The 15,109-nt window shown below is 41.8% G+C and overlaps 1 pseudogene; it reads right to left on the bottom strand.

Moving 5' to 3' along the window:
• Positions 1 to 7,651: 7,651 nt before the first annotated feature.
• Positions 7,652 to 14,602, bottom strand: LOC147428779 (histone H3 pseudogene; annotated as a pseudogene).
• Positions 14,603 to 15,109: the final 507 nt, after the last annotated feature.

Below are 15,109 nucleotides of genomic sequence, written 5' to 3'. Positions count from 1 at the left end.
AAGTGTGCAACCTTTTCCTTCAATGTGGTATATCCAAGTACGTAAGGGCTGTCATGCGCCTCCTCTGAGGATGGTACTTGGAAGGAGTGTATCTCGGGTGGGACCCCTCTTCCTGGCTACTTCGAGCATCTGACTCGGTCTTTTCGCTGTCAGAGTCCTTGAGTGGTGCACTTTGCCTTGTCTTCATTTTGACTTCTGGTTTCGGCCGTGTAGAGGATCCTGCCACTGGTCTTACAACTCTTTTGGATCTATGGATCAGGTCGATCTGCACTTCGGCAGGTGGTAGATCCTCGATCATTCCCAGTGCTTGATAGGCTATACGTGTGAGCATTGGTCCCCGGTTCATGTAAGCTTTACTTCGTTGACTTCCCTTCAGGTTTGCTTCCACAATAGTGTCAAGAAGATAGTTGCCAAAGTCGCAACTGACCACCCTGCCTTCAACTAATCCCATCGCCATTACCACTGCCATATGCAACAAGGGTTCCGTATATCTAGGCAACTTCTGCACCTTGAAATGTTGCGAGATAAGGCGCAATGGCAGTTCGATTTTTGAGTAGATCAGGTCTTGATACGTCAGCTTGTGGCCTCATTGCTTCAAAAAGTCTTTGTCATTGTCTATTGCCTTTGTCTTCTGCAATAGATTGTGCGTCCCTTGCGGCAGGTGGAGGGCTTCATTGATAATTTCCACTGTGATCTTTACCTTGATGACTGCCTCATCCTTGTCTATCAGAGTTGCTTCCCCATTGTACTGAATAGAACTTATGAGCTCGTGAGCTCGTCTGAAGTCCATTCCCCAAGGAGGCAGTCGTAAGAAATTGTCTAGCTGTAGGCACCTGCCCCCTGCTTGCACATCTGGTTTTTGGTGCAAAGTCCACATTTACTGTGGAAAGATTGTGGCCTTTACAATTTCTCCGTCTCCTACTTGAAACCTTCCGATGAAGATGTTTGCTGGAATTGCTTCAAGTACCTGTTCGGTGAGGTGAGCTTTTTTCATTTGATGAGATATCGGTTATCTCATAAGGAGCCACATTCCACTCCCTTTGCGTTTCCTTCGAGGCATCTGTTGCCAATTTTAGCAAGTGAAAATAGGTTTTAGCCATTGATCAAAATTGTCGAAAAGTGTAAACTTGACCATAGAATGAAAAAATGAGCATAACTTTGTCAAAACTACTCCAAATTTGACCAAATTTCACCAGTGCATCTAGGATTAATATAGGCACAAGACTGTGATGTGACAGATGGAATTTGGCAAAAAGGAACATGGATCGTGATCCATGTTGGAAAGCATTTGAAAATTCTAACTTTGGGAAGTTGTTCTTGGGCATATGGAGATGCTTCTGAGGAATTTTCTCTAGATTTAGGGCTGAAGGTACATGGATCGCGATCCATGTTGGGCAACATTTCGGAAATCTGATGATACCATCTGGTAGGATTCATCTAGATTATGCCTTGGTCCAATTTTTTTTGGATTTGGATCATTTGTTTGACACTTGGGCTAAATTTTGGAAACCATTTGCATATTTAGAGATTTTGGGCTTTTTGAAGTGGATTTTGGGATTCAAATGGTTGGAAACTCCATAGCTTGGCTTTCTTGAACATGCTGAATCAGATGGCATGGTTTTTGATAAAATTGGGCAAAAAGGTACATGGATCGCGATCCATGTTGGAATTTTGATACAATTCTTGTGCATATTTGTTCCCATAGGTTTTCCTAGTACACTGGTGAAATTTTTTCAACTTTGGACATGTTTTTCCTTAGTTTGCCCCATTTTTCAATTTATGGCCATGTTTTTCCATTTTGACCATATCTGTTTCTGGCAACCACTTTGTGGACCCATGTTTTTCCTGTGATCTATTATTGTTTTGATTTCTGTTGATTTAGGTATGTAGTTCATACCTTGGACTGGTTCCTTGGCAAATTCCACCAATTGAATTCTTTTGAGAAGACAAATTGAACCCTGCAATTTTCACCATTTTGCAAGTAGCTTTTGCTTAGTTTTGATCCTACCACCATCCTTAGGTTACAATTGCTTGTTGATAGGCTCCGAAGAGAGTGTGAAATCTCCCAATTGACCTTAGCAGTAATTTGAAAATTTGTCAAGACTTTATCTTTAGCCATTCTTGATAGGTCTTGCTAGCATCCCAACACCTATTCTCTCCTGAGTTTTAATTTCTTGGAATTTCACCTTTTTTCCTGCGAAAATGACCCAAAAGACCCTTTGTAGACTGAAAGTAGCAATCCAGGAGGGTTTGATGATCTTTAGAGCACTTTTTGTGATCATTTTGCAGCACTAGTACCATTTGTACATTGTCCAGCTAGTGAGCCACTTTTATCCTGAATTTGGCAAAAAGGAACATGGATCACAATCCATATTGGGAAGCATTTTGAAGAGCCAGTCATAGAAGTGTGTTCCCGACCCTCTAGTGTTGCTCTTGTAGAAATTTTCCTGTTTTTAGGGTTTAGGAAACATGGATCGCGATCCATGTTCCACCACTTTTTTCTGCAGTTTTCGCCTTGGCTGATTCTGTTAGTTAGCATTAGGAAAAATATGAACCCTCTAAGGGCCCTTTGGGATTAAGGTTAATTAGAGGCCAGCCAATGAGAAGAGGGTGGTGGACACACTCTATGCCCTCAAAAATGTAGGGAAACAAAGTAGTCTTACACCGGTTTTGAAAAAATCTCAAAATTTTCAAAACTCAAATCATATCTTTTTCTTAAACCCCCCTAAATCTATTTTATGGTCAAAAAAGCATTTTTTTGACCTCAAAAAGTCAAAACGTGCACACAAAAACCCTAAAATTCAATTTTTTTAAAAAACTTTTGAAAAATCATTTTTTACTATCCAGAACGCCCCCCCCCCCCCTCCCCAAAAGTAGTCCTTAGGCAAAAAGTGATTTTCTCTCTTTAGAACCTCTTTTCCAACCCCTCCTTGGTTGCAACCATTACACTAATCCTCTACTCCAACACTCTCTCTCCACACCATCTCCATTGCTGCAGCAAGGAAGCTCCTCTCTTCTCCCCTACCACCTTCCATTGCCACACCAAGCAAGGGTTATCCACCTTCTCCTCCCATTTCCACACCAAGCAAGGGTTAACCACCTTCTCCTATCACTTTATCCCACCTACATTGTAGCAACAAGCAAGGTCCTGCTCCTCCTCCTAGTTTTCTTTGCTCAACCATGGCCAACTCTACTTCGCAAAGGCGGTCAAAGGATGAGGTCACAACACTTGCATGCCACAACACTAGAGGTATAGATGATGAGTGGGTGCCACGAGAGTTCACCAAAGGTGCTTGGGTATACATGCAACCATCTGCCATCGTGTGCGAAATCGTGCAAACTTGGATCATCATTGGAAAGGAACGCTCCTTGGCTTGAAGAACCGCAAAGACAAGGGGACCACAGCCATTGTGCAACATGTTTTCTCAATGTCAAGCATGCAATTGCAACAACCACCTCAATTTCCAACACATTGTAAGTACATGTTTTGAGAATACAAAGCTAGGTGTGAAATCAAAGTGTAACGTTATTATGTATTCATACTTAAGATTTTCCATGCATTTATAGTCATATTTCCATCCATGTTGGTGGAGGAGCAACCACTACATAGTCTTTCCGGCACATTCAATGCTATATATGCAGATATTGGAGCAACAATGTTCGCACATCTTTGCCCAACCAAACTGGTCCAAAGAAGGATTTTCTTCTATTCTCACTCCTATATTGTGCCTACTTCTACACAAGAGTTTGGAACGCTTGAACCCATCAAAGTAACTTCTTTATTAAGTATGGAGTGGCCGGTGCCAGATTTGTGGTTGGTAGCATCTTTCAAGCAAAAGATGCTAATAGATGTCCAAAAATCTTTGAAATAATCTAAAGCTTCTAGGTCTGTGGGCTTGAGTTGGTGTTTGCCTATTCATTGTTTTGTGCACATTTTTAAAGAGTTTGGATTTATGGAGACTACCAAAATGCTTGTATGTAAAGGTGTGCATTATGAGGAATTAGAAAGGCTTTTAGAAGAGGACTGGGATTTTGTGGAGGGCATGCACAATGGGGACCAGTACAGTTGTAAGGTTGGAGCTTCAGGTATTGGAATGCGCTATTTGAAATCTCGCACCTCCTTGTACATATGATTTCACTATGATCGTTGGATGTGCAAGCTTGGAGTGTGGAATCCCTTACAGAGTGTAGATGGCACTATTGCAAGCTTTGACATTGTAGTGAAGATGCCCAACGATGATTTGGAGGCAGTCCAAGTGAACAAGCATTGGACTCCTAGTAATGTGCGAGAAAATTTGGTTATTATGGGTTTTGAGGCCCTTCAACAAGCACAATTTCGTTTACAAGGTCAAAAGGTGAGAATCCTTCCACCACATTTTCAATACATCATAGTTTATGGATCATTGGATGCTTATTGTAATGAATGTTCACAGATTGGGAAGAGAATGGAAGACAAATTGAAGGTCGAGGAGGACTGGTGGATGGATGGAACTATGCTATCACTCTTATAACTTTGTAACTCTTGCACTTTTGAAAACGATCCCCGATGTAATCAACATGATTTGCTTCAGCAAATCATGTCTTTGAATATAATTTTTCGCATTGAGATGAGAGATCATTTTTTGTTGAAAGTGCCTCTTTTTTTTTCTTACTGTCTTTAAAAAAGGGACCATTATAAAAGGGGGGTTGCATAACTCATTCACTATTTTCAATTTTGCAACTCTTGAGCTTCTCCACTCTCTATCTACACCCCAGGCTAGACATGGACGCTTCCACAACCTCTGCATCTACACCCACATCCACCCCTTTGTCATGCTTCATCCTCTTCCTCGAGGACACCAAACACAAAGTGAAGTTGGACCTCCACACCTTTTTTACTCATCTCCCTGACCTTGACGCCACAATTGCCCTTCACATGGATGCATTTGCCGAGATTTTTGCATTCATGGAGGAGCATATCATAAAATATTCCGTATCTATCTCCCCACATGCAGGGATCTAGGTGCTTTGCGATCTTTTGTGCTATATACACAAAGGTGATCTCCCATTCTCCAAGCGGTTCCGAAGATTCCAAGAAATTGCCACCGATGCAGGCCATTTCTTGGACGAGCAAGCCCCAGGGGTGTTAGCGCTCAAGAAGCGTAAGTTGGGGGTGGAGTACCTTTCTCGGCTAGCAACATTTATCTTCTTGGTGAGCGAGGAACCTGATTTGGAGGAGCTCCGGCTTACCACACCTTCAGGTTGGGTCCTTTATCAAGGACACCAAGGAGGAGGAGTTTATCCCCATGAACCTTGCAGCGGAAGGAAAGACACTTCGGCTCGAGTACCTCAGGGGGCTCGAGGAAGTGGTTGAGAAATCCATTGTTGTGGCTGGTCCTAGTGACACTCCAGTGCCACTACCATTGACGGATATGGCTATCCCAGAAGTAGAAATCAACCGCTTCTCCTCAGTGGTAGTGGATGGGGAGGAGTATGTGTTTATGCATGATTTGGAGAAAGCATTTGGCCTGCACATGGATGAATTCTTGAGCGTGCTATGCAACAACACCAAATGTCCCTTAGAAAATACACAAGATGCCCTAGAAAGCAATCTCTTGCTAGTTGGGGAGTCTGTTGCTGACACTATTTCAGTTGTATGTGCGGAGGTCGTGGCAGTAGAGCAGTTGCACGTGATTGAGGTAGAATTCCAAGCCACGCAAGCCAAGGTTGAGGCCGCTAGGACTGCCTATGCCATTATGCAACCTCCCATCTAATGATCCAAAGCTCGTAGCTGCGGTGCATGGGAGCATTGACTTGGATGCAAAGGACAACAGGGAGGAGGACAACAAAGAGCGGGAGGTAAACTCTATCCTAATTTTCATGCTATTATTTTATGCTTCATTGTCTTTTTTCTCAACCTTCATTGGTTTATGATAGGTGGTCGTGGAGGTTGATGATTTTGCTACAAGGATGGGTGGCAAGCAGACGGGCTTTGGACCTTAGTCTTACCTTGTGCATTACCTAGGACAACTCCCCCCTGGTGAAATGTCCATTATCCATAATGAATTTACTCCACAAGCCCATTTTATGACTTGGTCATTGAAATATTTGAGCAAGTTTTTGGGTTTGAGCACCATTGCTCAAACTGCGCATCTTGTGTTCCTAGTGCATAGCTCCCTTGTATGCATAGCGTTTGGCACTGGCTTCCATGGTAAAGTGCTTTCCCAGAGAGGGATACATGCTTCCATTGGCTCAATTGACCCAAAGGCCATAGCGCAGTCCCTCTTGACGGGGGAGTTGCCTCACGCGCAAGATAGGCGTCGGAAAATGGTCAAGAAAATTATGAGATCCTCAGATACATGATGTACACTCACCTTTTTGGAAGTAATAAAAAATATTTGGAATTGTCTCTCTATCTTGTAAATTCTTCTAAATGTGATTTTTCAATCTTGAAAATTGTTGTAATTGGTGATATGTTTCAATAAGCTGTGTCTTTTTTGCTTGAAGTAACAACACAGCGGAAGTTGGATGCACAGGATACTGGGGAAAGTATAAAACACATTTGAGTGAGAAGAAGTGGTTTCTCTAAAGTAATGATGCAAAACCAATTGCTTTCAGTTAATTTATGTTTTTTAAGTATCCTAGGGGGTAGAGAAGCCTACCAGGTGCCAAAAAAAGGGTGGCCACAAGGGCGTACAAATGGCCCATCCATCAGTTTTGGATGGCCCATTTGCGCGCCCTTGTGGCCACCCTTTTTTTGGCACCTAGTAGGCTTCTCTATCCCCTAGGATACTTAAAAGACATAAATTAACTCAAAGGAATTGGTTTTGCATCATTACTTTAGATGGAGCCTTGTGGCCACCCTTTTTTTGGCATATGGAGCATATGTTTGCATTCAAGGACACTAGAAAAGGTGAAATCAACTCTGAATTTAAGTTTTCAAGCACACTATCACCTGTTTTAGCTCTACGTAATACACCCTTGCACCAAAAGGCCCAATTACATTGGACATTTGAAAAATCTAAATTAATGTTGCATAGACACTTGGTTTCACAATATGCTAACTTTTTTGATATCCTATGGGGTAGTCAAAGCTTGAAATTGCCAAAAAAAGGATGGCCATAAGGCTCCATCTAAAGTAATGATGCAAAACCAATTGCTTTCAGTAGATTTATGTTTTTTAAGTATCCTAGGGGGTAGAGAAGCCTATCACATTCCAAAAAAGGGGTGGCCACAAGGGCGCACAAATGGGCCATCCAAAAATGATGGATGGGCCATTTGCACGCCCTTGTGGCCACCTTTTTTTTGGCACCTGGTAGGCTTCTCTACCCCCTAGGATAGTTAAAAAACATAAATTAACTAAAAGCAATTCATTACTTCAGAGAAACCACTTCTTTTCACTACCTAATACATCTCTACACCAAAAGGCCCAATTACATTGGACATTGGAAAAACCTAATTTAATGTTGCATAGGCACCTGGTTTTGACAATATGTTAACTTTTTTGATTTCCTATGGGTAAATGAAACTTGAAATTGCAAAAAAAAGGGTGGCCACAAGGGCCACACATGGATAATAGACACAATAGACACAAATGTTGATCATACTGTCGTTGCAAGTCATCTCATTACAAAGATAAGGGTGTGCAATATAAAAAGAGGGGTAACTTCAGCTAATGCTCAAAGTCTCGTCGCAATTGACGTGCAAGTTGCATATCTTTTGGCTGTATTGTCACTCGCTTTGCATGAATGGCGCATAGGTTGGTATCTTCCAACACCGAAATGATGTGGGCCTCTGCAGCTTCTTGAATAGCTTCTAGCGCTATTGATTGCATTCTATACTAATTTCCATAGCTTTGAAGCACCTCCTTCATTGTGCGAGCAAAGGGGACATGTCGAATCAGAAGCTCTATAGTCTTTTGGTAGTGGCAGATTTTTGCGAATGCCCTTGATATTTTTTGGCGCCGCTGCGGTTGTCTTGGAGGTACATGCACATTTGCTGGCTCGCGGCGTTTAGGCTTCTTGAAAAACTTAGACTTGCACCTGTTTACATGCTTAGGGTCTGGATCTGCAGCCTCTTCTGATTCATCCTCTTCCCTTGGCTCCCGATCTTGTGCTGTGGGGAGAGCTCCCTGGCCTCGGGGTAGTGTCTTCTCCCCAACGGGAACCCGGTGTGTGGGCAGTATATCAGCTCGCACCCATGCTGGCTCACTCTCTGATTCAGTGTCTGTATGGACCACTCGAGTCCTGGATGGTCCTGCTTGTGATTGGTGGCGCAACGACTCCTCCCTATCAGACTTTGTTGTTTGGTGGGCCTCTTCTTCTCTCCAACGATGGACACACTGCTTCATTCTTTTTCTAGGTGTTTGTTCTTGTGGACGTGGAGATTCAACAGCCCTCGATGACTCTGGTGCCCTACTACCATGCCCACTGCCAGAAGAGTTCCTAGAACGGCCAGGTGTTCGTGGCCGTTTTCTTGTGTCTTTAAGCCATGCCGGCTTCTCACATCCTTGGAGGGTGTTTTTGTTGGCAAGCGGATGCTCTTTTGTGGTTTGTTTGGTGCACGCCATTTCATATGGTAAGAGCTCACCTGTTCTTAAGAAATGAGTGGTTTATGAGAGCATGCAATATTTATAAGGGCCCATTTAAAAAGGGCTCTATTCACACTAATTTTTTAAAAAAACTATTGTTTTTGAAATGAACATGTCATTAAGAGTTGGACCCTGCGTTCACGTGTAGTGACTTGCGCAGAATCCACTTTGATCCTTGTCGCACTCTGCATTGCCGCCATGCAGCATGCTTGGCGGGACCTTGCAACATTTGCCACTTGTTGCTATGCTCTTGACGACTCCATTTCCGCACTTCAATAGCAATCTTGGATTGTCGTGCGCGCTCCATTGTGAGATTACGAGCAAATGTTGTGCAAAAAAACCAGTTGAACATCTCCTCCAAATAATTGGATTGCACCATTCCACCACCATGTCGAGTATTTTTGAAGTACACTCTCCTTGCTCGATACTGGGACTTCTCCATGCCTTGAGTGCTAAAAATTTCAAGCGATCCATACTTGTGCATAAAAATGCACCATGCGCAAACAAGATATATTGTTCACACGAGTAAACGATCCACATTATTTAATAAAAACAATCCCTTGTAATAAATTCACCACATAACATGGCTTATCATGTAACGTGTGATGTTATTTTCACCCTAAGAAAGGGTGAAGACCTTGGTAAAATCCACCAAGGCTTCTTAAAATGGTTGGCGTTGTTCTTCTGTTGTGCTATTAAGGCCCATAAGCTTGAACATTTTATAAAAATGTGCCCAAACTTGCTTGCACTTTTTTGCAAGCTCGCCATTTGAATCATTGTCAGTAGTAGCTTTGCATAACTCCTTCCAAAGCTCCCAAAGGTTACCCGCCTACTGATTGGAGCTGTTTTGAGCAGCATATCGACTTGGCTTTCCTTGGGAAACTTTCTTCAAAAAGTGTCTAGCATTTTTTCCACTCATTGACACTTGTTGAGCAATTTCATGGGCTTCCCCTGTGTTCTTTGCAGCAACGATAGACACATTTCCACCGTGACAGTCAATGGAATTCAAGAATACCTCCACTCTTTTGATCGCTTCCTGGGACTTTTCCAATGGTTTCATTGTGAAAGCCTAGTCAATGTGGAGCTTCAATAGCCTATCAAAAATGAGCATGAATGCCTGTAATGTACAAAAATGTACATTCGATAGAGGAAATGGAAAGATTGGATTCCAAACGTGGTTCTTTTGATCACGGTCTGGGGCATTGAGCATGGGAGATCTCAGAATAGACACTTCCCATTCTCTACCTTCATCTCTGACATCACGAAAATCCAACCCTTGTTCTCCATGCCCTTGCCATGGAAGCATGGAACCAATCTTTGCAGTTCTCTTATGTGATTTTTGTCCATTAGGTTTGTATCCTCGAGTGCAAAATGGACAATGCATGAGAGAAGAAGCCCCTTGTTTGCATCCAAGCAAACACTTTATGGTTTTCAACTCCCCACCTAAGTGCCACTTCACATCATAACTACCAAAACCCTCAACCTCCAACTTATGACCTGCAAATATTAATAAAGTACTCAAGGGATTATTTGTTGATAGATATGGAATTAAAACAGGTAGAAAATATGAAAGGGTAGCATGATGGAATATTGGTTTTCCTATTGTAGTCCACTCAAGGTGCATAGGTGGAAGCAAAAAAGAGTGTCTAATGCATATGTCCAATGGTGGGACATCCTATTTATGCATACACAGAAATGCATGGGAAACAATATGCTGTGCAAGAAAGATTTTGAGGGATTCTTCAGAAAGATGATGTAGCTAAAAGCATATGGCATGGCTTTTCAAGCTGGCACCTCTTTAAGAATGGTTTTCATTGATGAGGATATGTGCTCTCATCTCACTGTGCACTGTGCGTGAGTGTTGGACTCTACTACAATCCACCAATTGTAAGTTAATAGACTTCAAATCTTATGCTCATCTCATCAAGCATGAGGGACATGACTTAGATATGCTCAACTCTTCCAGCTTGAGCATAAGCCTAATAACTATGACTCTTAGCACAGAGTTTAGTAGGACTTGAAGATTTGGGACTAATGCTTTGCTCATTTTATGGCTCAGCAGCCCGACTCTGACTATGCCAAAGAGTGTTTTTTGCACCCTGGCGACTTGACTTTTTACATTCTTTAGCTAACTACAAACATTTCTTCAGGTAAAAGTAAGCTTGAATCCTCAAAAAGAGGATTGGTGAAGGACCAGGTTGGCATTGAAGGTATCTTTTGCCATACCTGTTTTATCTTCTTTGAATCTCCATTCGGGTTGGTGGGGTTGTCCTTCTTTGACTGTGAAGACTCCATTATCCGTTTGATTCTCCAAGTAGGCCTGTTGATAGGAGTCTTTGATGTTGTTGTAGGCCTCTGTTGGCTATTGGCATCTGGCTTTTGACTAGGAGCATTGGAAGACTTAGGAATCCAAATCTCTTGATGACCTTTCTATCTCCTTTGTTGCTTTTTCTTTGCTCGAGGTTTTGTCACGTTCTTGAGATCTTCATGCCGGTCTGGTGTAGTTGCAGTTGGCTTGTGGTTGATTAGTAGCCAAATCTTTGTATACCTTGTGAAAAATCCTTGTCCAAGGGGAAGACTCTTTGAGATCCGTCTTTTTTCTGTATCCTCTTGAAAGTTGTGGTAGACTTTAGCCTCTTTCGATGTTGTTCTGTTGTATACCTGCTTCTTAGGTATTCTAGGATATTGTCAAGGTTGATACCTTGTGGGCCTTCTTTCCTGGGAGGGACTTGAAGTTACTTCAAATGCCCTAACCTGCGGTTTTGGCACCCATATCTGTCTGTTACCTTCATAGTACTCATGTACCTTTAAGTTCCAATGTGATGCTATCCATCCCATATGTTTGTCTTTCTGTGTTGATTTCCTATCTTTAACCCAAATCGGATCACTGACTTTGATTAAAATGCTCGGAACGAACACTTGCTTAACTTTTATTTGCTTTCTTGAGTACTTTGGCTGATATACCTTTGCTTTTCCGGGTGTCTCCATTGAGGTATCAGTTGGGCCAGCAATTGACTTGAAGTTTTGAAAGCTTAACTTGCTTGAAGAAGTTGATCCATGAGGGTTCTTTGATGTAGAGGCATATGCTTTCACACCTTCTTTGCTAATAGGTGGAGGGTCCACTTTGGCCTTACCTCTGTCTGCAATTTTGATCTTCATTCCTTCTAGCTTTGGTGGCATTTTTTGCTCCATAGCTATCGTGGTTGCTCTTTGCTCTGTTTGATTTTCACTTGCTATTTCTTGATTTTCTTTAAACTCTTCTAAAGTTCTGATTGATGAGATGAATCATCTTCAATAAGCTTTGCTTTGGCATCGGTCTCCATTTTAAATGTGGTTGAGGACTTTGTGCTGTTGTCCATGGGTGACCAGGCTTGGTCTTCCTTCTTTGTTGTCTGTGAAGACTTGTTGTGCCCATTATGATGTCTTCTGGCATATCCTTTGTTGTGATTACATGGAATTGAGCTCTGATAATCTGTGAACTTACTTCAATGGTGGTGGAGACGATTCCCCAGCATTCTGCTCGTTTGTCTCCAGATATACTCACAAATTCAGAAGCATCTTCGAATTGTGGTTGTTGCATCTTTTCCAAGTGCGAAAGGACATGAGGTTCTTGTCTAGCTGAAAATTTAGCTTTACTTCTTTTGAAATCTTTTCTTTGTTTTCACCAACAATGTTGCACTTGATCATCTTGAAATCTTTTTCTGTATTGAGTGCTTTTGTTGTGGATGTGTCCGTGGGTTGAACTTTTTCTACATTGGCTTTGTCTTGATCACCTGCTTCCATTGATGTTGGCTCGTTTTGTTGTAATACCACACCTTTTTCTTGCAATTGTTGAGCATTGTGTGCCTGCATTTGAGTAACTTTTGATCTTAGACGATCCACTGTACTTTTTGGCAGAATCTGTCTCTTTGAAGGAGATTTTGCTGGTGACCTTTGTGTGGCCTCTTGGAATTTAGCTTTCATTGATTTTGTCTTTTTTATCACCTGTTCTGGTAGCTTGAGGCTTTGCATCATCTTCAGATTGTCCTTGACTTCAGGTTTAGCATCTGTAGGGGCTTGTACAAGGTCATGAACCTGCTGAGAATCATTGCCATTTGCATCTCGATATGCATATGCGAGCTTGGTCTCATGCAATTGCTTGAACACTATGGGATTTGTCAGTTTTTTACTTTGACTTGTGGAGATCAATTGAAACTTTTGTCCCTGATGATCTTCATAGAATAATTTTTTTGCAGATTCTGATGGGATCTAGGTTAGTGGGAAACTTCCAACAACCATTAGATCTTCCAATGTTTTTTGCTTTGAAGGGGTCTACTGGCTAGAAGTTCTTGGGCTTCTAACTGGTGTAGCATTTTCTTGTACTAGAGCTGAGCTTGATGAATTCGCAGCTCCCCCCATCCTAGGGTGATCACTATAGCCTGCTTCATTCTGAGAGCTCAAAATTGTTTGGCTTTGGTTGAGTCTCACCTTTTGGGATTGTGATGGTACACTCTGGGTAGCATTATTGGCATTTGGCATCTGTAACCCTTCTACATAGTTTTTTATGTATCTTCATGAATTATGACAAACTATTCCCCAAGTCAAGCTGTAGATAGCATTATCTTTGCCCTAATATTGTCTATCCCATGGGTCTCCTATGATATGAGCTTCTGTGGTTTCAAGACCCAATGCATAATAGATGCTAGACTCTCGTCTGTATCTATGATTGTTTTGATCAAAGTATATGTTCGTTTGGTCACAACATTGAAGCTTGATTTTCGATGGAGGAGAGTTTGTCTCTGAACAAATTTCTGGGTTCACTTGGGTAATATCCTTCAGTCTAGAGAGGATGAGTATAATATATTATTTCCTCTGAAATGAACCATTCTTTCTGATCTATCACTGGATGCACTTCTATGAGCTGGTATGTGGGCTGTTCAAACACTGGTTAATCCTTTTTGTACAGTTGTCCTTTTCGATCTACATGATAGTGTGAATATGAATTATGTGTACCATACAAAGCTAACATCATTTTGTCTGATGTGTCCCTTAGACTCATGAATGATTTCACACTTGTGACAGTGGATGCAAAATCATTTGCAAACCTTACAGTCTTTTCACCTTTGGTGATATCTCGACACCTTGAGTAAATTCATGCAGGAATTTGTTGTTCAATGAATCAATTTTAAGCTTTTCAGGTGCATGTGCATCTTTATACTGATTTTGTACTTGCAATGTTTTTGCTGGTGCTTCTAATGGTAATGCAAAATCATCTGATTGCATTAAAACTGACGAGTTAAATGCACTCACATCAAAATTCGCAGTTCCAATTTTCTTTGTACCTTGCTTGGCGGTTGATATGTCCCTGTTGTCAGGATTTCTTGGACAATATTCAGAAAAATTTCCACCTTTTCGTACACAATTTGAGCGATACGCCATGATTGGTGGTATTTCAATCGGCTCTATCATGTCAAGCTCTAGCTGAGAAGTTTCTGCTTCTATGTTTACCAAGTTGTTGGCATCTTCTTTTAGAACACTGAGCATCAAGTTGTAGATTGCTCCATCTAGACCTTTGCACCGTCTTTGGCTTGGTTCTCCAATTAGATTTGCTTCTATTGTCTGATCTCTTGGATCTTGCAATTATGGCTCTCGACTATAGATCTGACCACTGTAACCCATGTACAATGACCTTGATTGCATATGCACTAAATGTATGTTTTGCGGACTTGTGCAGATTTCTAGATAAACACTCGGGTTGACTATCTGAACTTCTATCTGCACTTCATCTTTCAGCTTGCAATACCTGGCTCCACTGAAGTCAGTGAACATATAGGAGTTCTCTGAATCTGGCTTTACTCTGATCAATAGGATCTTGGCTCCTATGTTTCTTTTGTTTCTCATCAAGTATCTATGGCCTTTTGAATCTGTATACAAGACTTTATCTCCATTGTAGCCATAAAGCTGTAAAACCTGCTCTGCTGCACTTGTACCTGTGTTACCACTACTACTAGCTTGCTTTGCTATACTTGAACTCTCAGCTCGAGATGAGTCCATGACGACTAGTTCTATAAAAACTGTCTCCTAGCAGATTTTGGTATTGATTAGCAAAAAACAATTGCTCGGGTTTGATAAGATTGCTTCTGCCAAAGTACTTTTGGCAATTGATTTCTCTTAGACTCACAAGAGTTGTTTAACTCTAGCTCGAAAGTGTCAGAATTGATTGCAGCCTTTGAAATGATCTGCAACTTGAAACTGAGTTAAGAGGTACAAATTTGGATTCGATGGAACCCAAAATTGACCAGTGGCCTTGTATTATGTTGTTATAACATTGTACAAACTCAAAAGTGAAGGGGATCGGAGAGCACCACAGACGGAGAGTGAGAGCGAGAAGGAGACACACGACACACAAATATGCGTGGGGAGACTCAAAGAGTGAGCAGCCCCTTATACACTTATGCTATATATAAGGTATACAAGTCAGTGGGCGCCCAGACTCTGGGCGGCCGAGCAAGGCACAAGCATCTATACCCCAACAACCTCCCACTTAAAGGCGACTGTGCT

This window comes from Adiantum capillus-veneris, chromosome 23 (assembly GCF_014529385.1).
Source record: "Adiantum capillus-veneris isolate H3 chromosome 23, ASM1452938v2, whole genome shotgun sequence".
Lineage (NCBI taxonomy): Eukaryota > Viridiplantae > Streptophyta > Polypodiopsida > Polypodiales > Pteridaceae > Adiantum > Adiantum capillus-veneris.
Note: the sequence above shows the minus strand (reverse complement) of the source record. Positions and strands in the feature narration are given on the sequence as shown.